This window comes from Vicia villosa, linkage group LG1 (assembly GCF_029867415.1).
Source record: "Vicia villosa cultivar HV-30 ecotype Madison, WI linkage group LG1, Vvil1.0, whole genome shotgun sequence".
NCBI classification, from domain to species: domain Eukaryota; kingdom Viridiplantae; phylum Streptophyta; class Magnoliopsida; order Fabales; family Fabaceae; genus Vicia; species Vicia villosa.
In genome coordinates, this window is record NC_081180.1 from 78,789,493 (window position 1) to 78,816,145 (window position 26,653).

General features: G+C 34.0%; 1 long non-coding RNA gene across 1 annotated transcript; it reads left to right on the forward strand.

Annotated features, from left to right (window-relative positions):
* Positions 1–21,922: 21,922 nt before the first annotated feature.
* On the forward strand, positions 21,923–25,255 carry LOC131610267 (uncharacterized). Its single transcript, XR_009286444.1, has 2 exons — positions 21,923–22,297; positions 24,851–25,255. It is a non-coding gene; the product is annotated as an uncharacterized LOC131610267 (long non-coding RNA).
* The last annotated feature ends 1,398 nt before the right edge of the window (positions 25,256–26,653 follow it).

A 26,653-nucleotide genomic window follows, 5' to 3' on the forward strand; every position in this document is an offset into this window, starting at 1 on the left:
CACAAGAAAAAAAATTATTGTTACTCCGAGCATACACCTAAGTAGTCACAATAATATAAATAGCAAAACTTTGTGAACAACCTTCATAAACACCAACGATAATAAGATTACTAGCATGAGCAAAATAAACACACACAATAGCGAAAAACATTGTTAAACACACCTTAGTCCATTGTAATATAATTTAATAAACTCGATAAACATATCCCTATGATGAAAAAGACATTCAAATCTCTATTCATGACCTATTCAAGCTAAAGAAAGAAGAAAGAATTAACGAGGAAGATACAAAAACCAAAAAATTCACATTTTTAACAAGTTCATATCAGCATACCTTTTAAAGAATGGAGATGAATAATGGAGGTGGATAATCGTACGTTTTCGTCTTCCTTAAAACATATATATCTTCTAGGAATTTAGGGATTGATGTTGTCTTCGTCTTTTCTTCGTTTCCCTCCCATTGTTTGTGTTTCAAATGTTTGATTACCAAATTAAATGAAATGAAGGATACTAGGTTTAGGGTGCTTCCAGTGTTTGATTACAAATATTACTAACTTCAAAATAAATAAATAAAAAGTCAGGTCATATAACAAAATTCTAACTAGATTGCCACATATGCACGACTTAACGTTTTTTAATAAAATTTAAAAAAACACCAATTTGACTAACGAATGATTTTTGAGAGACTTAAAATGAATGTTTATTAGTTAAGAGACGAAAATGAAACCTTAAATTAAGTTTAAAAAAACAAAAATTACATTAACCCTATAACTTTTTATCACACTCTTGATGGTTCTTAAAATTCCAACCCACATAATATATTGATACTGACTGAGATAAAACACAATATTTTAAGATAAATTTATATGAATAAATTCGTAGGAGAATAATTTTTAAGAAATTAATAGAAAATAAAACAAATTTTATTGTTAAAATGTCAAAATAAACCCTATTTATAAATTATTTTCTAAATTGTTATTAATAGTATCAAGTGACTATTTATTTGTCATATATCAAGAACATATCGGTACTTATACGGTATCCCTAGTTTTAGGTGATATCTAATATAAAATACTTCAATCAGGCGTTATTGTTGAAAGTCCTTCCTTATAGATAACCGTAAATTAATTCTCATTTTGATCGAGAGAGGAAGCATTAAAGTCAGACAGAAAAAATCAGATAGAACATAAAACATAAGTCACTACAAGGTTCAATGCAAAAAAACTAATCATTTCAAGAACATTGACCTCCTAGCGGTGGAGGCTTGGGTCTTGAGAGTGTGCTCCTCTCAAGGTCCTGAGTTCGAATCCTACTGGGTGCTATCAATCCTTGTGTGGGCCAGTCCATACAGAACTTCGTTCTGGCTTTAAATGGGCCCCCCGCTAGTGGACGGTGGGATTGGTCCCTCTTGGATTAGTCGGTCGCAAGGCCGGATACCAAGATTTCCAAAAAAAAAAAAAAAAAAAAAACGATAAACATCATAAACTTTACAAACATTACACAAAGAGGGAAGATGAAGAGTCTTCAATGGCAAAAATCCCTAGTGAACGAGACGATAACGATAGGGGAATCTTCATTCACTTTTGAGAACAAATATCATTTCTTGGTCTCTTCATCCTCTTCGAAGTACGGTAGTTAACTTTTTGTGTTCGTTGTTCATTGTTGAGTGTTCATTTCTTGGTCTCTCTCGCACTATGGTGTGGTTTTCCTTTATATGGTGGTTTTATTCAGATTTTCATTAGGTTTTATTCATATTTTGTGATGTTTACATTGTTAGAAACCTATGTGTTGTTGTCATGAGTCATGTTATGGTTCTGTGATGTTATTGTAGTTAAAAAGCTATGATCTTGTTTTCGTTTTGGTGTTATAACTCTATTGCAAATGAAGAAATATGTGTGGTTATGAATATGCAGGGCCAGCCCTGTGGGTGTGCAACCAAGCCCACCGCACAATGCCTGGGCCTCAAAATTATGTGTGGGCTTAAAAAAATGTAAAAGTAATAAAGTATATGTAAAATTCGTTTAACAATATGTCATGTACTTTACTATAGCCTAGCGATAGCGGTTCGGTTTTTTATTTTAATAATTTATTTCGTTAATAAATTCTACAACCTACCATTCAAAGTCGCGTATAACATTACCATTACACCAAAGATATTGAAACCATTTCATTTATTATCTTTTTATTGTGTAATTGAATTTTTTTTTATTTTGCACCGGTTCCGATCTCCATAGTAGATCGACTAATCCGGCTCGTGCTACGGAGGCACGTGCACTGGCCAAGCGTTGTTTCTGCCAGGAATCGAATTCGGTATTTCCCGAATATCGTCCTTTGCAGAGACTCGTTCGCCACTCGAGCCCAAACGCTTGGTTATTGTGTAATTGAATTTTATTCAATCTTTTTTTAAAATTATTTTAATTATTACTATACTAGCATTTAAATCAGTGTTTTAATTAAAATAAATCATACAATCAACTCACTTATTATTACATTTTTATTAAAAAATATTATATGTGATTTTTTTTATAGAAGGATCAACAATATGTTTAAAATTGTATTATTAATTTTTAATTTATAATACAATATTAAAATTTGAAAAAGTGTATTACTATTTTAATTAGAGTAATTGGTTTTTTTATTTGAAAAATAAGCCATATTTTAGCACAATGTATTATGTAATTAAAGTATTAGGTTTTATTTTTACTTTTATATTTTGTAATTTGGTTTTTTTTATTACTTTTTAATTTACATATTTTTATTTCCATTACAGAAATTATTAAAAGAATTATTTTTTTTATCAAAATGTGAGACATTCTATAAATATAAGAGATGTGAAAATCATATTTGCATGATCACAGTTTTCTGCTAAAATATTTTTAAATTATTTATATATTTTTATATTCTTGATAATTAGTACGTTTAAATAAAAAATAATTTTTATTTAATTTTAATGGGTCAATTTTTAAAATTAGACCCATAAAAAAGATCGGTGTTCTTTTTTTATTGTTGTCTTTGGAAATGTTAAAAAAGGTCTCATTGAGAGAAATATTTGGAAAAAAAGATCGATGTTCTTTGATCTTTCATATTGGTCTAGCCTCGATGTAAGGCATTGTCTTCATGTGATGCATGTGGAGAAAACTATGTGTGATTGTCTGATAGAAACACTTCTAAACATTCCAAGCAAGACTAAAGAGAGTAAGAATTCTCGTTTAGATATGGTGGAGATGGGTATACAACAACAGTTGACTCCAGAAGATCGAGGAGAAAGAATTTATTTACCTCCGACATCACACTCTATCTAAAAAGGAAAAACAAAAGTTTTTGCGAGTGTTTGCATGGTATCAAAGTTTTTCAAGGTTACTCATCAAACATCAAGAAACTTGTATCAATGAAAGATCTCAAGTTAATTAACTTAAAATCTCATGATTGTCATGTCTTGATGCAACAATTTCTACCAGTGGCTATCCGTGGCATCCTTCCAAAAAATATAAGAGTAACTTTAATCAGATTGTGCTTATTCTTCAATACTATATGTAATAAAGTTCTTGATTTCAAAAAATTAGATGAACTAGAAGATGAGGCTGCAATAACCTTGTGTTAATTGGAGATGTATTTTCCTACATCATTTTTTGACATTATGGTACACTTGGTTGTTCATCTAGTCAGTGAAATCAGATTTTGTGGTCTAATTTATTTAAGGTGGATGTATCCAATAGAGCGATACATGCAGATCTTTAAAGGATATACGAAGAATCCTCACAAACCAGATGCTTCGATCGTTGAAAGGTATATCATAAAAAGAAGCTATTGAGTTTTGTTCAAACTATTTGTCGAAAATATAGTCTATAGGAATTCCAAAGTCTCGCTATGTTGAGAGATTTGGAGGTAGAGATACTCAAGGTTTAAATGTTTAAGTCAATGACTTGGGATGTAGTACTTGAAGCACATTTCTATATATTAAATAATCTTAGTGAAGTTGAACCTTACATAGCTACTCGCAAAATAATTATAAAGAAAAAATACCCCGAATGAATGACAAGTGGTTGTTAACACAACATAACAAGAGATTCATAAGTTGGTTTAATAAAAGGATTTCTAATGATGATAATACATTTGAGACGATTAAATTGATGTCTTACATGCCAAAATTTATTGTGATAACTTGAACAACATACGATATTTCTAATTTTTCCTTTTACTCAAAAGCAAAAGATGATCTGTACAATGCAAAATAATGGGGTTATGGTTGACGCTGAATCCATGTATTTCTCTAGTTCGAAAGACAAGAATCTTATTTTGGCAACTAGCGTGTTATATGGTGTCATTGAGAAGATTTTGGAGATTGATAATGTTATTTTCAAAGTGCCTTTATTTAAATGCAAATGGGCTCCCAATAACAATGGTGTACAAAATGATGATAAGGGATTCACATGGGTTGATCTTGGTAAGGCAAGTTATATGACCGAACCATTCATCATGGCTACTCAAGCAAAATAAGTTTTTTTTTGTGACAAACCCCTCAGACTTATCGAGGATATGGTGAATTGTTCTCCGAGGAAAATATATTCCTCATAGTATTTGATAGAGATGATGTCCATGCTATTCGTAACGATCATCAAAAAGGCACATAGGAAAATTAACAAGTAACTATTTTATATTCTTCATTAATAATTTATTGTGAGTTATAATTTCTAAGTTTATTTACTAACAAGTATTATTATTTAAAATTATAGGTGTTTAAAGTCAAGACACCAAGACACCAAGATACTATTATTTGATGTAATGATGTGTATATTATAGGTTATTTTGCACCATTTTGGTTTTGATATAATATACAATTTTTTGTTCTCAATGGAATTTTGTCGTTGATGTAATACAATGTTTGGCCTAATTCAATTTACAAATGGGTGTGTTGTTGTTTATGATCTGATATGATTCAGAAAAATTCAAGTTAAAAATTTGGCAATTCTGTAAAATTTAAAAAAATATTTAAAAAAATAAATAATATAGCAACATTTGTTTAATACAATTGTTGTTATAAGTAGAGCGATATCCATAATAATAAAACCCAAAAATGGCGTTGTTGGGTTCACAACTATTTGTTTAATACACGGTTCACAACTGTTGTTTTACACAATTGTTGTTATATGTAGTGCAGTTTACTCAAGGCCGGTCCCGGGTTTTTAGAGGCCCAGGGCAAATAATAAATACAGACCCCTAATAAAATACTAAACAATTAACTTTGAATTTTTTATTATATTTTTAATAATTAAAAAAAATATTATATATAAATATAAAAGCGCATATGAGCAAAGATAATTTTAAATAATTTATAAAAACTCTAAATTGCTATGTATGTTAATTTGTAGTTTTAAAATGAGATAGAAGTTGAAATCTTTATAAAACTAACTTTGTTGTTGAATTAAAACAATTGAATGATATGAAATACCTTAAAATATTTAATGATTTTGTGAGAATTTTTTAAAAATATATTAGAAATTATTTTTATTTTTTTTTTTGTAGATTAAAAAAAAGTTTAGCATCTAAATATTTAACATTAAAAAATTTAATATAATGTAAAATACATAATTTTTTAAAAACGATATACTTAAAAAATAATCTTTTTTAAATTTTTTTATTTAAAATAACATTAAATTTAAGTAAAATTTTGAAATCTATAAAAATTATAATAAAATATAAAAAATTGGATTCATTAAAGCAAGTGGCAACTTAAACAATTGAGTTAAAAAACAACCGGACATGTTAGAAATACCTTGGGTCCCGTTACATCATTCTCAACCACTGCGTTGTTTGCTTATTTTGTAATTATACCGTAATAGTTATTATTTAATATATTGTTTTTTATTTACAAAGCCCATAAAATTAAATTTCGAGGCCCTGGGCTACGGGCCTACTTGCCCTGGCCCAGGGCCGACCCTGAGTTTACTGCAACAGTCAAAAGACCATGGTCGTAAACTACACACTTACAATCACACCCAATCTCATAACGATTGGTTAACCATGATGGCATTCCTTTACCAACTATTGTAAAATATGTTTTCTGTAGTAGTGTAATGTGATAACGAGGTGTCGACCACGACTTTGGAAGGCTTCCCAGCTGGTGAACACCCCGGCATGCCTTCAGGAAAACTATTTTGGGTAGGCCAAGATTCAATGTAGGCGAAGCCCAAGTGTCCAGCCCTACCGTGCATAGCCCAATAAAGTTTATCCAGCATATATAAACAGCACACACACACACACACATATACACACACACACACACACACACACACACACACACACACACATATATATATATATATATATATATATATATATATATATATATATATATATAAATAATGAGAATATGATTTTAATGAAAATTGATTGTTAATCTAAAACTTACATTGAAACTATACTTAGGTCAAATAAGATTTTCATATTCATGTTATGATTTATGGATGATCATGATATTTATTTTTGAATGTGCAATTAAATGAATCATGCCAAAATAGAATTTGTTTCAATGTTCCTGATTATAGTCATAAACCATACTAGATTTATGAATCATTTGAGGCTTGTATGAATATTTTTTTAGGAAAAATAAAAAGATAAGTTAAGGAGAGTTGATAAATACTAAAATTACCCATTTATCATAAGTACTTATTAACTTAAAACACAAGAACCCCCCGATTTATAATAAAAATAAGATGAAACATTTTAACTCTGATATTCAGGAGGACAAATGAAATCACCCAAAGAAATAACAAACTGAATAAGGTAGTTGCAAAAAACTTGTTGGGTGAGGCAAAGGCTCATCCAACAAATAACATAGCAAAATAGAGTAACCTTGCTGACTCAATCTCGCCAAGAAAAGAGACAAGCTCGCTAGGCGAGCAGAAACAGCTAGAAATTTCTCCTAGGCCAAGTTACTTCATGTTGAAGCAAGTCAACTCGTTGTGCAAGGTGGCAAGCTCGCCAAGCAAGAAAAGGCAGTTCATAAGACATATTGTTAAGTAACTTAAGGTTGAAGGAAAACTTTTCTTTCTTGGCGAGTAGGGAGACTCACTACGCGAGATAAGCTGACTAAGCCCAGATAGACACTATGTGGGCCAAAGACCTTTATAGGTGATGACACTAGAATAAAACTTATAAATAGAGCTCTCTGTCAATTTAATAGGGACATTAATGGCAAAATCCATCATTCTATAGTTTGAAACAACAAGGGAGAATTAAGAGGGAAATCTCCCATGGGAAATATTGAAGAACTTAAGGTGGAAGCTATGTCCGATGTTGAAAGAGTATTGTGGTGTACTTTTCGTTATTATCGTATCCACAGGGATTATTGCGATATCACCGCCGTTCTATAGCCTATTTTGTCTTGAGTTAATGTTACTTTAAATTTGGGTTTGCAAAAGGTCATTCAATTCTTTTAGTAGCAAAGAGTAAATTAATGAAAGTTCTAAGTTAAAGAAAATGTATCAAGATTCGATTTCATCGACCTAAATTTGTATGTCTCCTTATAAATATACGTATATGAACATGGTAACGATCAACATAATTACGTATCGACGCCTATATCGTCCGTGTCCGCAACGATATAGTTAGATTTACCGTATTGTTTAACCGACGATTTCTCCACCGTTTAAACAATACAAATAACGTTTTAAAACCGATACTAAGTAAACATCAAACGCTAAATCCATGTCTGCAATTTATAGTTTGATAGATGATAAAGTTAGATCTAGATACAAATATTGATGTCTCAAACACTTATACCAAAGAAAAAGCTTTAATAAACAAACTAAACCATCTATATTGATCATCACTTGTTCATACACATATATTCACAAGAAAAACCTACAAAAGGCTAGGAAGATTACATCTTATCTTGATACAAAAGAGATTTAGCTATCCATGAGAATGGTAGCTTGCTCAAGAAGTAAAGGATGAAGATCAACAAGCATCAAAGGCGATTAATCGACGATCAAAGCTTCCAATCTTCAATTCTTTGTTTGCTACAGTGCACAAGTGTTCTTTAGCTCTCAAGATCAACCAACCAAAACAAAATATCTGAAAACCCCTTTATATAGCATTTCTGAATTCTGTCCAGGGCGCGTCGCGCCCTCCAGCGCGCTACGCGCCATTACACTTAAAATTATAAACCGCCCATGCGCGCGACGCGCGCAACTCTCTGTCTGGAAGCTCCAAAATATCTTGCCCAGGGCGCGACGCGCCCACATCCCAGCGCGACGCGCGCATACTTCTGCCAGTGAATCTCTTGTCAAGATCAAGACAAGCTCCAAACATCCCAAAATTGGCCAAAACCTACACAATCATAACTAAAACACATATTAACATAAAATGAAAGCTTAATATTATAAACTATAAATAATTATCTAAAACTTCAGGGAATTGTACGAATATCCGATAAAAACGGTCGAAAGGTGCCATTAATTAAACTAAATATAAACACAATTTGGCACCTAACAACTCTCCCCAACTTAAACTCTTGTTTGTCCTCAAACAAAACAATGATAAATTACCGGGAACACAAAATATCACAAATGAAACAACAAGGTAGAAACAAGAACAATTGAATGGTTCAAATTCCAAAAGTACACAAAGATCAATCCTTACCAGTTTTCATCAAAATACCATGATAGCAATGCTAATCCTATATACAAATTCTATGTCAGAAATTCCACAAAGCAAAAGAAGTTCAAGAATGAATCACACCTACGTATTTCTCTACTGAGAGAACAAAAATGGAGGATCCTAACACTCACCAGACAATGACGCAAACATACCGAATTAATTATAAACTCATCTAAGCATAAGATATATAAAAAGTGTATAAGCATGAATCACTAAGGACTTTCGGGTTGTAGCTTGGCTTGGTTAACAAGGAAGTGTCTCATATCTCACGGCCATTGAATCGAAAATGTCAAAATCTAAGAGAGCATTCAAATTCAATTATCACAACCTAAACAACCAAGTTTACCACATTATTCATTACTTGCTCAAGGGTCACAGAATTCTTTTCTTTCTTTCTTTTTTTTTTTTTTATATATTATTATTATTTTTTTTTTCTTTATTATATACATAAATATATATACCCCTTGAGCACTAGTTTTTGATATATCCTCACCAATGTACACCTTTATTTCATTCTCCCCAACTTGTATATTACCAAGACATCACTAAGAATGCTCCCTATTCTAAGGCAAAAAGGGATCAATCCTTACCATATCAAATGGCAACAGTTCAAGGTAGAAAGAAAAGAAAGTCATCAAGATTCTATCAAAAATCGGTATAGAGATCTATATACAACATAAGCTTAACCGATAAGAATCTTGGAAAACGGCTCAAAGTGGTTAGCAAATACTCACACACTCACCGGGTAGGTTATATTTGGATTGGAAGTTTTTCTCATAGTGCAGAACAAAACGCCTTGATCACTTTCATGCTTAACACAATTTAATAACAATGCAAGATTAATCATAATAAAAACGAGTTAAAACGCACATTGCTGGTATCCAGCACAATTTATATATATACACAGTGGAAAGTCTCCTCACAACTACAGCTAGGCTAAAGTGATTCACAATTGAACTAATTTTATCCACAGAAATTAATGACAACTAATTTGTACAATTAAAAGCATCAGAATCGAAGGTACTTGATAAATAAAATGATAAAGGATGTACCTTGCGCGTACAGTTTTCAACTTATATCATCACCACTCAAATTGTGTTGCATCATCCAAATTCATCGTGGCAACAAAAATTCGTGTTCCAGCTAATTAATCATCAGGACAACTTATCAAACCATTATTTCTAAAATATAAACACTAAACTAAAATAAACTACTTAAAAATAAATAAATGCAAAAATAAAATAAACTGAACTTATATAAAATAAAAACCACACCAAACAGGTGTTAACTATCCAAAGGCGTAAACTTAGCCTTTCAAAGTACCTCATCCAAAAGGATGGAACAAAACTATAAACATTAAAAACAAAGTAACTAAAAATTGTTCTAACATAAAACTAAAAACAATAAAACATAAAACAGTAAAACAAAACTACTCCTCATCGGAAGTCTCCGGATCATCCTGCTCCATCCCCTCCTCAGGATCTGGCCTGCCCTCAGGCCATGAAGCATAGGCAGATAAATCATCCCTGGAACCAACAGGCTGCTGCAGAGAAAGCTGCCGGATAGAATCCTGCAAAAACATAAACGCTCTCTGATGCGCCATATGCATCTGATAGTTCCAATCACTTGCATCACCATACTGTGGACCAGCAGGCGGTGCAGCAGCAACCGGAACAGCTTGAGAAGCATCGGGAAGGTCAGATGCACCAGCAGCAACACCAAAAGGACGACCTCCAGGCAAACAGTACCTGTTAGCAAAAATATCATCTATAACACCATCCATGGGGATCATCCCACCAGTTGGGAACCGGACACCAGCCTTCCTGCACAAACCCATTATTAAACCAGGAAAAATCAACCTACATTTCACCCCATCTCCATGAAGAGTCCCATTCAGGGCGACTCTTTTCAGCTCATTCGCCACAATCCTGGACACATCAATGTTATCACCATTCAGAATACCCTGAACCAAACCTGCCGTATCAATGGTGAGGGAAGAAGTGTGACTCCGTGGCCTAATGTTGTAAAGGACCACCGAAGTCACCAACTGAGCCTCCTCCGTCAACTGACTACGAGTAAAAGTCTTTGGCAGCCCAGCTTTAGTCAGAGTATAGGTGAAACCAGTCCTGCAAATCCTCTCCCTAATACTCTCCACGTCCCAGTTTCCTCTGTTCAACCTGGGATGGTACTGGCATTCTTCTACCAAAGCAAGAGGGTTATCCAGAAAATCAAAAATAGCCTCTTTGCTAAAATCAATGGCCTTACCTCTTACCCATGTTTTAAACGGGTAAGCTTCAGTACCTGACCAATCGCTCGGAGGCAAGGCGTTTGCGTAGAATTCTCTGACAATTTCCACCTGATAGAATTTTGGTGGAGTGAACAACTTGTCCCAGCATGTTTCAGACAAAGCAGTCCACGCCCTTTGGAAGAGGCCGTGGTCAATAGGAACCACAGTTCGTTCACTCCACACAACGCGGCTTTCAAGCTCATGGTACCTCGCCTCTTGCTCCGGACCTAGAAACTTCGTCCGATCAAACCTGCCAGCTTGTGAGGAAGATCCCTCACCAGAACCAGTCTTCTTTCTCTTTAAAAAGGGTGCCATTCCTGCACAATTGCAATTCAAACAAAACACACAACAATTGAAATAAAGCTAGCACATGCTCAAAATTAACAGCACAATTCAAGCCACAGTCATCATCAATCATCAAACAGACCTATACAACAGCACAGACAACATAAAAAAAAATTTCAAAATTGAACCCAGGGCGCGGCGCGCGCTGAACAGGGCGCGACGCGCGCTCTGCGAAACCCAGAAAAAAAACTTCATTTTTCTGCAAAACAGAAGAGAAGAACTTGCTTCTCCTCCCTTCTAAGGGTTCCAGCAGGCAAAAGATGCAGCAAAAGATGTCTTCTACCCTAGTTTTTTTTTTTTTTCAAAATTCCTAAATCTAAAAACCTAAACTTCTAAAACTTAAACTAATGGAAATAGAAGGGAAGAGAGAACATACCTTTGATGATGATGACAATAGAGAGACGAGAATAGTGAGGAAAATGCAAGAGATTAAGAACTAGAGTGTGTGAGTTGTTTTTCTTTTCTTTGAACAAAGAGGAGAAAGGGAAGAATGGAGGCAAAACCTCCAACAACCCTAAGAACCTCTTCAGCCACGAAACCGGGTCGGGCCCAGCGTGGGTAGGCCCAAACCAAAATTATTTTTTTTTCAAAAATATGTACAGCGCGCGACGCGCGGAGAACCGGCGCGACGCGCCCTCATCTCTGCCAGGAAGGGGTCTTAGAACTCACAAAGCGCGCGACGCGCGCAAATGGGTGCGACGCGCGCTACACCAGAAACAGCAGAAAAACTGCATTGTTTCAGCACGCCCAAAAATACCGGTAGATCGCTTCTGGCTCGACGACAACTCAAAAATCCCACCTGCATAAATAACACAAATACAAGTGAATATATACAACTTGGGGTGCCTCCCAAGAGCGCTTTGTTTAACGTCGGTCAGCTCGACGGTCAAAGGCAATCAAGGATCGCCAAACGATAAAACGCAAGTTTCACGATTAAAATCGCTTCCTCGATACACCTTCAACCTCTGACCATTTACTACCCACTCTTGGTTTGATTTTTGGTCCTCTATCACAATAGCCCCTTGGCTTCTCACTTCTTTGACCAAAAACGGTCCGGACCATTTAGACTTCAACTTTCCCGGGAAAAGTCTTAACCGGGAATTGAAGAGTAAAACTGATTGCCCTACCTTAAAGTCCTTCATTCTAACCTTACTATCATGATAGAATTTGGTCTTTTCCTTGTAAATTGAATTGGACTTATAGGCATGCAATCTCATCTCTTCCAACTCATTAAGTTGGATTTTTCTTCTCTCTCCACACAACTTGTGGTCAAAATTCAAAAGCTTCAAGGCCCAATATGCCTTATGCTCTAGTTCTACGGGAAGGTGGCAACTTTTACCATACACCATTTGGAATGGTGTAAGACCGATCGGTGCTTTGAAAGCGGTCCGATACGCCCAGAAGGTTTCATCTAACTTCATTGACCAATCCTTCCTAGAGCTAGACACAGTTTTCTCAAGAATTCTCTTAATCTCTCTATTGGTCCTCTCAACTTGCCCATTAGTTTGTGGATGATATGGAGTAGCTACCTTGTGCTTTACTCCATATTGCTCCAACACTTTTTCAAGCGGAGCATTACAAAAATGAGATCCACCATCACTAATTAATACTCTTGGCGAGCCAAACCGCGAAAATATATTTTTCTTCAAAAACTTTATCACGGTCTTACCATCTGCTTTGGGTGAAGCAATCGCTTCCACCCACTTAGACACGTAATCAACAGCTACCAAGATGTATTCATTTGACATTGAGGAAGGGAATGGTCCAACAAAATCAATGCCCCAACAATCGAATACCTCAACTTCTACAATACTTTGGAAGGGCATTTCCTCTCTTTTCCCTATTCCTCCAGTTCTTTGACAACTGTCGCATGAGGCAACATGGTGGTAAGCATCTTTGAACAAAGTAGGCCACCAAAATCCCGATTGAAGGACTTTTGTGGCCGTACGCAAACCATTAAAATGACCACCATAAGGCGAATTGTGGCAATGCCACAAAATGCTTTTTGCCTCCTCATCCGCGACACATCTTCTCAAAAGATTGTCACTACTCAACTTAAACAAGTGAGGATCATCCCAAACATAAAAATTAGCATCGTTTAAAAACTTTTTTCTTTGATTCCAAGTTAGATCCTCCGGTATCCAGCCAGATGCTTTGTGATTAGCCATATCTGCGAACCAGGGTCTAACTTCTTGTACCATGTACAGTTTTTCATCTGGGAATTCTTCCCTCACTTCTTTTTCATTGTTTGTCACCTCGGTATTCACTAACCGAGACAAATGATCCGCAATCAAATTTTCTGTACCTTTCTTATCTTTCACTTCAAGATCAAATTCTTGAAGCAAAAGAATCCACCGAATAAGCCTTTGTTTTGAATCAGGCTTGGTAAGAAGATATTTGATTGCGGCATGATCAGTATAACACACAACTTTAGAACCAATAAGGTAAGAGCGAAACTTTTCCAATGCAAATACAATTGCGAGCAATTCTTTTTCGGTAGTGGCATAGTTAACCTGTGCCTCATTTAAAACTTTGCTCGCATAATGTATAGCATGGAATTGTTTGTTCTTCCTTTGGCCTAAGACCGCACCAACCGCATAGTCACTCGCATCGCACATGAGTTCAAACTCGAGCGACCAATTAGGAGCGACAATTATGGGTGTGGTGGTCAAATTTGCTTTAAGTTCTAGGAAAGCTTTTAGACATGATTCATCAAAATTAAATTCCATACCTTTGTTGAGCAAATTACTCAAAGGCTTTGCGACCTTGGAGAAATCCTTGATGAATCTTCTATAGAACCCAGCATGTCCCAAGAAGCTCCTTATGCCTTTAACATTCACCGGAGGGGGAAGCTTTTCAATAACTTCAATTTTTGCCGGATCGACCTCAAGCCCCTTTGAAGAAACCTTGTGGCCAAGAACAATCCCATCCGTCACCATGAAAGTGCATTTCTCCCAGTTGAGAACCAAATTTGTTTCAATGCATCTCTCCATCACCACATCAAGGTTCTTCAAGCACAAGTCAAATGATGACCCGTACACAGAAAAATCATCCATGAACACCTCAATGCTTTTTTCGATCAAATCTGAGAAGATAGCTTGCATGCACCTTTGAAATGTTGCAGGAGCATTACATAGTCCAAATGGCATTCTTCGGTATGCAAAAACGCCAAAAGGACATGTAAAAGCAGTTTTCTCGTGGTCCGCCGGATTCACTGATATTTGATTGTATCCCGAATAACCATCCAAGAAACAATAGAAATTTCTTCCGGCTAACCTCTCTAACATTTGATCCATAAAAGGTAATGGAAAGTGATCTTTTCTTGTTGCTTGGTTCAACCTCCTATAATCAATACACATACGCCACCCGGTCACCGCTCTCGAAGGAATCAACTCGTTCTTCTCATTTCTCACAACTGTCAATCCACCCTTCTTAGGAACCACATGCACCGGGCTCACCCATTCGCTATCGGAGATGGGATAAATCATACCCGCCTCTAATAACTTCACAACCTCTTTTCTAACAACTTCTTTCATGGTTGGATTCAATCGCCTTTGAGGTTGTGCCACGGGCCGAAAATCATCTTCTAACATAATCTTATGCATACAATAGGCCGGACTAATACCCTTCAAGTCGGATAAAACCCATCCTATTGCTTCTTGATTCTTTGTCAACACTTCCTTCAATCGATGCTCTTCCTTGTTAGACAAACCACTATTAATGATAACCGGCTTAGTAGAATTGTCACCGAGAAACACGTATTTCAAGTGAGACGGTAACACATTCAACTCCACCTTTTGCTCTTCAACTTTAGGTTCATCCTTCAACTCTTCAATTTGAGTTTCAAATGGATTCATCTCCTCACAAGCCTCTAAATTTCTCAAGCAATCTTCGATTTCCTTCTCTTGATCTTTGGTGAGAACTTCAAGAGCTTCCATTAAAGTCTTCTCAAGAGGATTTGACAAGTGCATTTGATTCTCCACTTTCATAATAGCCCTTTCGGTAGCATCGATTCTAAAACAATCATCCTCATCATTAGGATGCTTGATGGCTTCAAAGAGATCAAGACATAATTCTTCATCTTGGTACCTTAATTTCATTAAGCAATCATCAATATCGATCATCATTCGGGCCGTCTTCATAAAAGGCCTTCCTAAGATCAATGGAATCTCAGGATCTTCTTCCATGTCTATGACAATAAAATCAACAGGATACCAAAATTTGTCAACCTTGACAAGCAAGTCTTCCGCAACTCCATGAGGATGAGCTGTGGATTTATCTGCTAATGATAACGTCATTCTTGTCGGCTTCAAATCGTTGATTCCTAATCTTCTCACCATAGACAATGGGATCAAATTAATGCTAGAACCGGTATCTACCAAACCTTTGCCTATGTGGACATTTCCAATAGACACCGGTAAGGTTACCCGCCCAGGATCATTCGATTTTATCGGAGTAGTGCGTTGAATTAACGCATTACAACAAGAGCTCACCGTTACTACCTCCGGATCCAAGAATCTTCTCTTCTTAGTGATGATGTCTTTGATGAATTTTGCATACATCGGCATTTGCTCTAATGCCTCGGAAAAAGGAACATTAATTTGCAACTTGCTAAAAATATCCAAGAACCGAGCATAGTGCTTTGCATCTTCTTTCTTTGACGGACCGGGAGGGTAAGGTAATTTCTTCACTTGTATAGAATCATCCACCTTCTTCTTTCCCTTCTCACTCACACTCAATTTTTTTCTCTCTTTTTCTACAACCTTCTCAAGAGTTTCTTTTTCCACTAATTCTTTCTCTTTCTCATTTTCAACTAAATCACCCTCAACATTTTTTTCTACTTCAATCACCCTATCTTTTTCACTCTCAACAATTTCCTCCTCAACTATTTCTCCTACACCCATATCAATATTTCTACCGCTACGAGTTAGAATTGACTTACAATGCTCACGAGGATTTTCTTGTGTAGTAGCCGGAAAAGGACCTTTGTTTTGATCGGCAAGTTGCTTTGACAATTGCCCGACTTGAGTTTCAAGGTTCTTTATTGCGGCATCCGTACTCTTTTGGCTTGCAATTTGCAATTGCATGAATTGGCTAAGAGTGTCCTCGATTGAAAGCTTTGTTTGTTGAGGTTGTTGATTGTAACCGCCTTGATAAGGATTTTGACGATTCGATGGGCCCGCTTCCGGCCTCCATCCTTGTTGATAACCTTGATTACTTCTTTGTTGGTAACCTTGGTTATTGTTGTAAGGTTGTTGTTGTTGTCTCCCACCATATCCTTGATTAGGATTAGACACATAATTCACCTCTTCACCCGGTGGAGGACAAAAACCTGTTTGATGGTCACCCCTACACAATTCACAACACATCACATGTTGATTTTTAGAAGGGCTCCCATTTATCTCTTTGATTTGTTGAGGGAGTTTTGACATTTGTTGAGTGAGCAATTCTACTTGTTGTGTCAATAACTTGTTTTGAGCAAGTATTGCATCACTAGTATTCAATTCAAGAACTCCCGGTTTTCTTTGCAATGCACTACGGTTGTGTTGCCCTTGATGATCATTCAAAGCCATTCTATCAATGATAGCAATCGCTTCTGCAGCAGTTTTTGACATCAACGAACCACCCGCGGTAGCATCTAAAAGAGTTTTTGGTTGAGGTTGGAGTCCATTTCTAAAGATATGGATTTGAGACAATTCATCAAACCCATGACCTTTGCACTTTCTAACCATGGACTTGAACCTCTCCCATGCTTCATTGAGAGATTCATTCGACCCTTGAGAGAACACCGCAATAGAAGTTTTCGCTTCCATGAACCTATTGTGAGGAAAGAACCGATCCAAGAACTTCTCTTCTAACTCGTTCCAATTTGTCATGACATTATTAGGTTGATCAAGGTACCATTCCTTAGCTTTTCCAATTAAGGAATGAGGAAAAAGTCTCCTGAACACCTGTTCTTCTTGGTCTTCCGGAGCACCAATTGTTCCGGCGATCTCGTAGAACTTTGTTAGATGAGTAAATGGATCCTCGTGATCTGCCCCTGTGAACGGATTTTGGTATAATAATTGAAGTAACCCCGTCTTCATCTCGGAGTTTCTTCCATTGGCCTGATCACGAGCAAATTGTGCATTGAGTCGAGGGCTATTAACACAAGGCCCTCGAACTGGAACATTAGGAATCTCTCCTGCCATTTCTCCCTCAACTAAGTTTTCAACCGGAGTTGAAGAAGAAGATGCCTCTTGTTGTTGTCTTCTTTCCCTAGCTAGTTGTCTCCTCCTACGAGTTTTGCTATTCTCTCTACGAGCAGTCCTCTCAATCTCAGGATCAAAAAGGAGTTGATCTGCAGGTACACGTCCTCGCATAAACTGTAATCTGAAAAACTAACCAAGCAAATTAACAAACACAAGGAAAATAAATTTAGAAACAAGATATTAATTATAAGACTCAATACAAAACAAACTATTGCAATGCTTGCAATATCTAAACAACAATCCCCGGCAACGGCGCCATTTTGTTGAAAGAGTATTGTGGTGTACTTTTCGTTATTATCGTATCCACAGGGATTATTGCGATATCACCGCCGTTCTATAGCCTATTTTGTCTTGAGTTAATGTTACTTTAAATTTGGGTTTGCAAAAGGTCATTCAATTCTTTTAGTAGCAAAGAGTAAATTAATGAAAGTTCTAAGTTAAAGAAAATGTATCAAGATTCGATTTCATCGACCTAAATTTGTATGTCTCCTTATAAATATACGTATATGAACATGGTAACGATCAACATAATTACGTATCGACGCCTATATCGTCCGTGTCCGCAACGATATAGTTAGATTTACCGTATTGTTTAACCGACGATTTCTCCACCGTTTAAACAATACAAATAACGTTTTAAAACCGATACTAAGTAAACATCAAACGCTAAATCCATGTCTGCAATTTATAGTTTGATAGATGATAAAGTTAGATCTAGATACAAATATTGATGTCTCAAACACTTATACCAAAGAAAAAGCTTTAATAAACAAACTAAACCATCTATATTGATCATCACTTGTTCATACACATATATTCACAAGAAAAACCTACAAAAGGCTAGGAAGATTACATCTTATCTTGATACAAAAGAGATTTAGCTATCCATGAGAATGGTAGCTTGCTCAAGAAGTAAAGGATGAAGATCAACAAGCATCAAAGGCGATTAATCGACGATCAAAGCTTCCAATCTTCAATTCTTTGTTTGCTACAGTGCACAAGTGTTCTTTAGCTCTCAAGATCAACCAACCAAAACAAAATATCTGAAAACCCCTTTATATAGCATTTCTGAATTCTGTCCAGGGCGCGTCGCGCCCTCCAGCGCGCTACGCGCCATTACACTTAAAATTATAAACCGCCCATGCGCGCGACGCGCGCAACTCTCTGTCTGGAAGCTCCAAAATATCTTGCCCAGGGCGCGACGCGCCCACATCCCAGCGTGACGCGCGCATACTTCTGCCAGTGAATCTCTTGTCAAGATCAAGACAAGCTCCAAACATCCCAAAATTGGCCAAAACCTACACAATCATAACTAAAACACATATTAACATAAAATGAAAGCTTAATATTATAAACTATAAATAATTATCTAAAACTTCAGGGAATTGTACGAATATCCGATAAAAACGGTCGAAAGGTGCCATTAATTAAACTAAATATAAACACAATTTGGCACCTAACATCCGACTAACAAATCGTCATGGATGCTTTTTCATACTCCCTTCATCCCAAAATAAGTGTTGCATTTGAGTATTTCACACATATTAAGAAAGTGTGATTAATAAAAAAGAGAGAATATCAATTTTACCATGTTATCCTTGTTATATATTGGTGTATTCTAATGATCATAAATGCTAAGTGAGAGAAAAATGATGTAAGAAGTATTAATTGAAGGGTATAATTGGAAGAAAAAATGAAAATTGCATTGGAAACCAAAAGTGACACTTATTTTGGGACAAATATTTTGTTAAAATGTGAAATTTATTTTGGGACAGAGGGAGTATCTTTTTTCCTAATCATCATTGTAAAGCTACAGTGAGTAAGAGTATATAAATCCTCTTTTATTGGTAGGGATGACAAACAGACCCAAACCCGCGGGGCCCACCCGCACCCGAACCCGAGTCAACGGATGAAAACCCGAGTTGACTGGGTTTGGGTTTGGGTTCGGGTGTCACCCGATATTTCGGGTGCGGGTTTGGGTAGTGTGAAACCCGCGCCCGAAACCCGAAATCACACCCGAATATATATATATATATATATATATATATATATATATATATATATATATATATATATTATATATAATATATATTATATATATAATATATATAATATATATTATATATATAATATATATATATATATATATATTATATAATATATATTATATATATAATATATATATATATATATATATATATATATATATATATATTATATAATATATATAATATATATAATATTATATAATATATATTATATAATATATATGATATATATAATATATTATATATATATTTTTTGGAAAGTTGTAAGAAAATTGTAGGAAAAATATATTTTATGTATTTTGTTGCGGGTTTGGGTTTGGGTGAAAAAACCCGAACCCAATGGGTATGGGCGTGGGTGTTATTTTGTCACCCGAATAGCATTTGGGTTTGGGTTCGGGTTCGGGTGGTAATTTCGGGTGTGAGTTTGGGTAGTATAAGACCCGCACCTGCGAGCACCCGTTGCCATCCCTATTTATTGGGGGTTAGATGTAGTTATCCAAAAAAATTATGTATTCATATTGATCATGGTGTCGTGTATGTTCTGATTGTTCTCGTATTTTTGTTAATATTGATGATTATTTTCATTCTTAATTCTTGCTATGAATTAGCTACTTAAAATTATTTTATAATGGTTTTGAATTGATATTGAGAAATATTTTTCTTGACTAGATCAAAGATTTTCATCTATTAGATGCTAAACTCTATACATGGATTTAGATTTAACATTTACATATATTGTCGAATCTTAATGATATCGTACTGGTTAACCGAATGAGAAATCGCCAATTAAGTAATACTATTGATTTCACGTTGTTGTTTAGACATAAAAATATATATGCAGAGCCATATGTGATAATATTAATTGATGTCTAAGAATATACATAATTGATCAAGAAAATGCATAAGGATATGATAAAGAAATATAACATGAGCAATCTCAATTTCACTTGTTAAATCTTATTTTCGCTCGTTGTTATTTTAATCTAGTTGACAAAAAAACTTTTTAAATACCTTCCTCAAAATCATGAGAATTCTTAAACAAATTTTATTTATGACACAAGTCCTTGTTGAGACGATACAAACAAATACTTACTTTTGTTCTACGAACATTTCATTTTGTGATTGCTTTGATCAAGTGTCCTCCTAGGGTAGGTTCATCTTAGGTTCAACGGTGCTAGAACTTTCTTTGTTAAGAGCTACTCTAGAGAATAATGTTAGTATTCCTTGATTTCCTAATCTTGGGATCCTTAGAGCATTTATTCGTCTCGCTTCTATACGACACTAGGATGAGATCTTTCCATGGTCCTTAATTCCTCTAAATAATACTTGAGTGTAGATCTTTCAGGGGACTTCATGGAATCCATTATATGGATCCGACAATCCTTGGCTTAGGTTCTAGAAGATCCCTTAATGAGATAGATAATCATATATTGGTTACGAGCTACCCAATCCTAAACAAATAATTTCTTTATTATGTTGTAATAACAACTAAAATAAAAATTTCAAAAGATTTATTATAAAAATAATACATACAGTGTAATACTTTAACTATAATAAAAATAGTATATTATTTTTAAAATACTATAATATGTTTTTAAACACTACAAATTTAAAAATGTTCGAAATAATACACAAATATTCAATATAACATAAACTAATAGAAAATGAGAAAGTTGTGAAGTGGAACATGAACTAATTAAATATTAATTTAATTATATTAATTTAAAATATTTAACAAAGGAAAATTGAATATAATAAAATAAAATAGAATTGAATAAAATAGAATAGAAAAGAAGAAATAAAATTTAGTAAAGCGAACTCAATGTGTTGTTTTTGAACAAGACGACATAAATATTAATACAAATTTAAAATTTGTAGTTATATAGTTCAAACAAATTATCCATGGCCTTTATTGGCAAAACCTAATTGATAATCAATTTTTTCAAATTGAGTTAAAAAACACAAAAAAAAATAAAAATTACCGACTTTAATTTTAAAGCACAAACTTTGTATTTTATATGGCTAGACCAGAATCATCTTTGAGGGCGTATAAGGTGGACAACCGCACCGTATCCAAAATTTATCACAATTAAACTATAATTAAAAAAGATCTCATAATTTTTTTATCATAGTTAAACTATAGTTAAATAAAACATCTATTTATTTTGTCATGATTATACTGCAATTAATCTACCCACGACCAAAAAAAAAATTAAGACGGACTCTAACTCGACCCATATAGCATTGAAATGCGACATTATAAATTTGATTAAAATTTTTCTTAAGCAACAAAAATTATTGAGGTGATAAAGAGAAGTGGGTGTCAAGTGGGCCTAGAAGGAAGTAAAGGTCCAGTTTTACTTTTGTCCACTTCTTATGTCAGGAATCTCACTATTTTCAATATTTTTTTTCTTTAATCGTTAAGCATCTTTTCTCGTTTTATAATAACTCAGGTCTTGTAGCATCACTACCATCTTAAATCTAGATAGAACTTCCTCCTCACAGTTATGGTTTGTGTAACTTTAAAGAGATGAGAGGAAAAGGGAGTTAAAATTGGAGGAAGGTTTAGGCATGGGGGTGTAGGAAAGAAAATGTAATAACATATGCAGTTATGCTATGTTGTTTTTTCTTACCTACACCTCCCATACCTATGCTTTTCTTCTATTTCTCCCTCTTCCCTTACTTTCTGCACCCTTCTCGATTTGGTGAGAAACACTAACACTATCTTCATTCAGTATATTTTCAGTATATTGATTTGTGTTTCTGATCTATTTTTTTTAGCTTAATTTTCTTAATATATAGTTATAATTATTTTCTTGGTAGTAGAAGTATTAACTGGAAGTATTTCCGATTCCAAAAAATATATAGATCTTAGGAAAAACATAGATCCACTTTGTAATAAAATAAACAAAAAATATATATAGATCTTGGAATTATTTCTTGATTTATATGTTTTGACAGGGGAAGGTAAGTTTATGCAATTTGTTAATCTCGTGATGGCATCCCAGTAGCATTAGTTTTGGAAATTTTATGTAAGTAAAGAAGTTTTTAAGTTTTAATACTACACTAACCAATCTTTCTTTATAATTTTCAATGTAATCATAATTTTCAATATAAATTTATTTCAAAAATGAATTATAAAAGAAAAAATGTTTCCAATCTTTCTTTTTAATTTTTTTTTCTTGTTATTTGAGGATTAGACATGTTTCCTGTGGATTTATTCCCAGGTAAATTCGCAATTAAATTTACAGGTAACATTTATGGAAAAATTTGTAAATAACTGAAAATATATATATATATATATATATATATATATATATATATATATATATATATATATATATATATATATATATATATATATATATATATATATATATATATATATATATATATATATATATATATATATATAGGAGATACCAATTTAATGGATGCCTTCTCTTTAATTATTTTTATTTAAAACATGATTATATTATTAGAAATTATAGAGAAACATCGGTTATTAAAACTTAAAAATTTAGTTATTTAGATAAAATTTTCTATTAGTTTTTTTTTCTTATAACAAACAATAATCGTTGTCATTGTCATTGTCATTGTGCTCATTGGTTAGAAAAGAACTTTAATTAGAAATAAACAATGTGCATCAGTACTTTAAGGCTATGTTTGGGAGTTTGGAGGGGAAGGGAGGGGAGGACTTTAAAAAATATGAAGAATTGGGTGAAAAGGGTAAAAAGATTTTGGGTATGAGGGTTTTGGAGGGTTTGAGTTTATTCATAACATCAAAAACCCCATAAAATGGAGGAACTCAAAAATTGTATTGTAGGAGGGTTTTGGAGGGTTTTGAAGGGCTTACATAAATTTTCCAAATATGTTTTAGGTTGTTATAGTATTATGAAAATTAAAAATTTATTAATGATAATGACTCTTTTATCATTCTAAACAAAATCATTTTTTCAAAAAATGTCAAATATTTTCCTATATTTTTTTAAAATTTTATTTTTGGAAGCCTTCCCCTCCCCTCCCCTCCAAACTCCCAAACATAGCCTAAGAAGTTGGTTTGCTGGAGAATGTTTAAGTCTTTGATAGTATATTCCTTTCAAAATCTTAAATTAAAATAATTTAGCATTTAATTTGATTTATATTTTAATTTATTGATTTGGGTTATCATTTGTTATCGTGTTTTTTTTTTTATAGATAGTTTTATAATCGTTATTTAAAACATAACTGTTTTCATCTTTGAAGATTTTACGTGGTAATTTTGACTTCAACAAGAGTTATCATTTTATGCTCCATTTTATTCCACACTCACAACCATATAAATCCCTTCACCCAATTCATACACATAATTAGTCTATACTCCATCATCATCGCTCCATTACTCTATGTTTTTTATAAGCAATTGGATTAATAAAGAGAATTAGCGTACTACTCCTCCCAAAAACAAATGTTCCCTCAAATTGAGATACTACAAATAAATGTGTAAATTAATTTTACACCATCAATGAATAAATATAGTGTATTTCGCAAAATTTCTTTATCTTTTAAAATTATTTAAATAACATAATAGATTGTTGGTTTATTATTGAACGATATTGTAAAATTATGTTACATGTTAATTAAACTCCAAATAAAATACTACGTTATTTCATCAATAACATAACACTTTCACCATCCAATTCTTATATTAGGGGTGACAATTGGATCTACTAAGCAATAATCTATCCAATCCATCTTTATGTTAACTTAGTTAGGGATGGATCCAATCCATCCAACCTATTCTAAAAATTCAATGAATTGCTTTTTTTTAGAGAATTTTTTTATGCACACATATACCTTCTTAAAAACCTCTGTTGAAAATCCCAAAGTTACTTTTTTTTAGAAAAAATGTGACTTCGCATATGCAACTTCGAATTCACCTTTTTTATTTGAAAAAAAATGTGACTTCGCATATGCATAATCGAAGTAACATTTTTTTCCGGAAAGAATCATTATTTTTACCTTTTCGTGCAAACAAATTTAATACTTTATCGTCTTAGATAAACACCAATACGATAGAAAATGATACTCAAATTCTTGTCTCTCAGGATGATATCTCTTTTACTACTTTGATATTGTTGTACACTTGCAGAGTATCAAGTTTTTGGTGCCGTTTTGGGGACAAAATTTTCAATATCGTTATTCTGCTGTATCACCATCTAGACTAAGACAAATTTCTTGTTTTTATTTAATTTATTTTTCTGAACAATCGTTTTCAGTTGCATGCGAAGAAACTAAAGTTTAGGGAACCTTGTTGAACTGATTAGGGAAGCTGAGCGTTATTTCCATGAAAGATGACGATTACTACAAACACAAAAAGTGATGGTCGGAAACAATATTTGACCGCTGAAAGAGTACAATGTACCCTAAGATGAAGAATCCCATTCAAGTATTGTTCGTCCTGCCATACCAGCGAATAACTTTGTGGTAAAACCCTCATTGTTGTCCATGGTATAACAAAACCAATTTTCTGGTTCGCCAACGGAAGATCTGAATTTACATCTTTCGGTCTTTTTCAATTTCTGTAAAATTCTTCCTATAATTATAAGATGTAGAAGGGATGACACATCATCAAGTATAATGGACATTTCACCAATTAGAAGATGAAATGATGATGTCTCAAAGTGTCACCTCTCGATAAAAGCATACAACAAACCATGGTAACTAAAACTATACTCAGTCATGCATAAATCTTGCAGTCCTGGTAGCTACATGACATCATAAAATTATGGTTCCTCAGGCTGCGACGATTGTGCAATCTTCCTATCGTGGTTGATACATTTTACTGACTCGCAATTGTGTAAAAAAAACATAATCGTCAGAAAGTTCAAATTTTAATATGTTTAAATGAATAAATAAAGATTTATTTTATCTCTCCATACCACACATACCTAGCAGTTTGGTCTGCATATATATAAAGTGGTAAGGTGTTTGATGGTCCTCTTGTAAAAACATCAGCAACGACAACAACATGTTGGACTTTTGGGGCTTATGGGGAAGCGGGTTGGACTTCTAGGGAAGCAGCAGGGGACACATGCATCTAGGGAAGACAATGTCGGAGACCCATGAACTCGGAAAAATGATGCTTCTATATCAAATGAAGTGGCACCAACGAATGGGCGCGAGGGTCTAGCATTTTTCCTTTGAACACAAGCATGTTGAGCCACTCTACCATGTCTCAATATTTCTTGGTTGTTAGATATTTTACCTTTAATTAAACAAGCTATGCATATCAAGAAAATACATAAGTTAACTTTCGTACCAGGTAGAAACAGAAAATTGTGCCAACAGAGAAATAGAGGATGCACTAGGCTCTAAAGTTCAAACTTTAAAAAAATCTAAATGCGTGCCTCACCAACCAACCTATTATGCATTTAACTACAATCTAATGTACCATAAACAACATATTATGCATTTAACTGCAACCTAATACATCATAAAACAAACAAAAAAATAAAAGAAAATGAGAAAATTACCAAACGTGAGAAGCAGGTGATTTTCAATTGAATGTAGTAAAAGAAGTGGCAAAGTTTGAAAAATGATGTAAATGGAGTTTGCTCACGAGCTCTGTTTTAAGTTCTGAGTAAGTTTCTAAAATGAAGAAGGAAGAGGGAAGGTTTGGCACATTGATATAAATATGGAGATTAAACTCTAGATTTTTTTCTCTGTTCAGACTTGCATCAGAGACTTAACTATTGTTGTATTTTGGATTTGTCTGAAGTTTATGTTTCATATTTTAGGGGCATTATTGTTTTTTTACTATGGTGGGTGATCTCCAATTAGGGTGTGAAGAGTAGTTCCCAATGTACGCTACATATTAAGGCTAGCTTGTATGAGACACGGGTAATATGTAATTTATATAAGGCCCAATGTTTTAAATTTGGTTTTGAAAAGTCTAAATCCCTTAGAGCCGATTCATTTAAGGTTGGGCAAATATGTTTTAACAACTCTAATTGAACCGACTATGGGACTTGTATTTCAAATGTTTTGATTGAAGCTAAAATTTCTTCAATCGCCTTTAC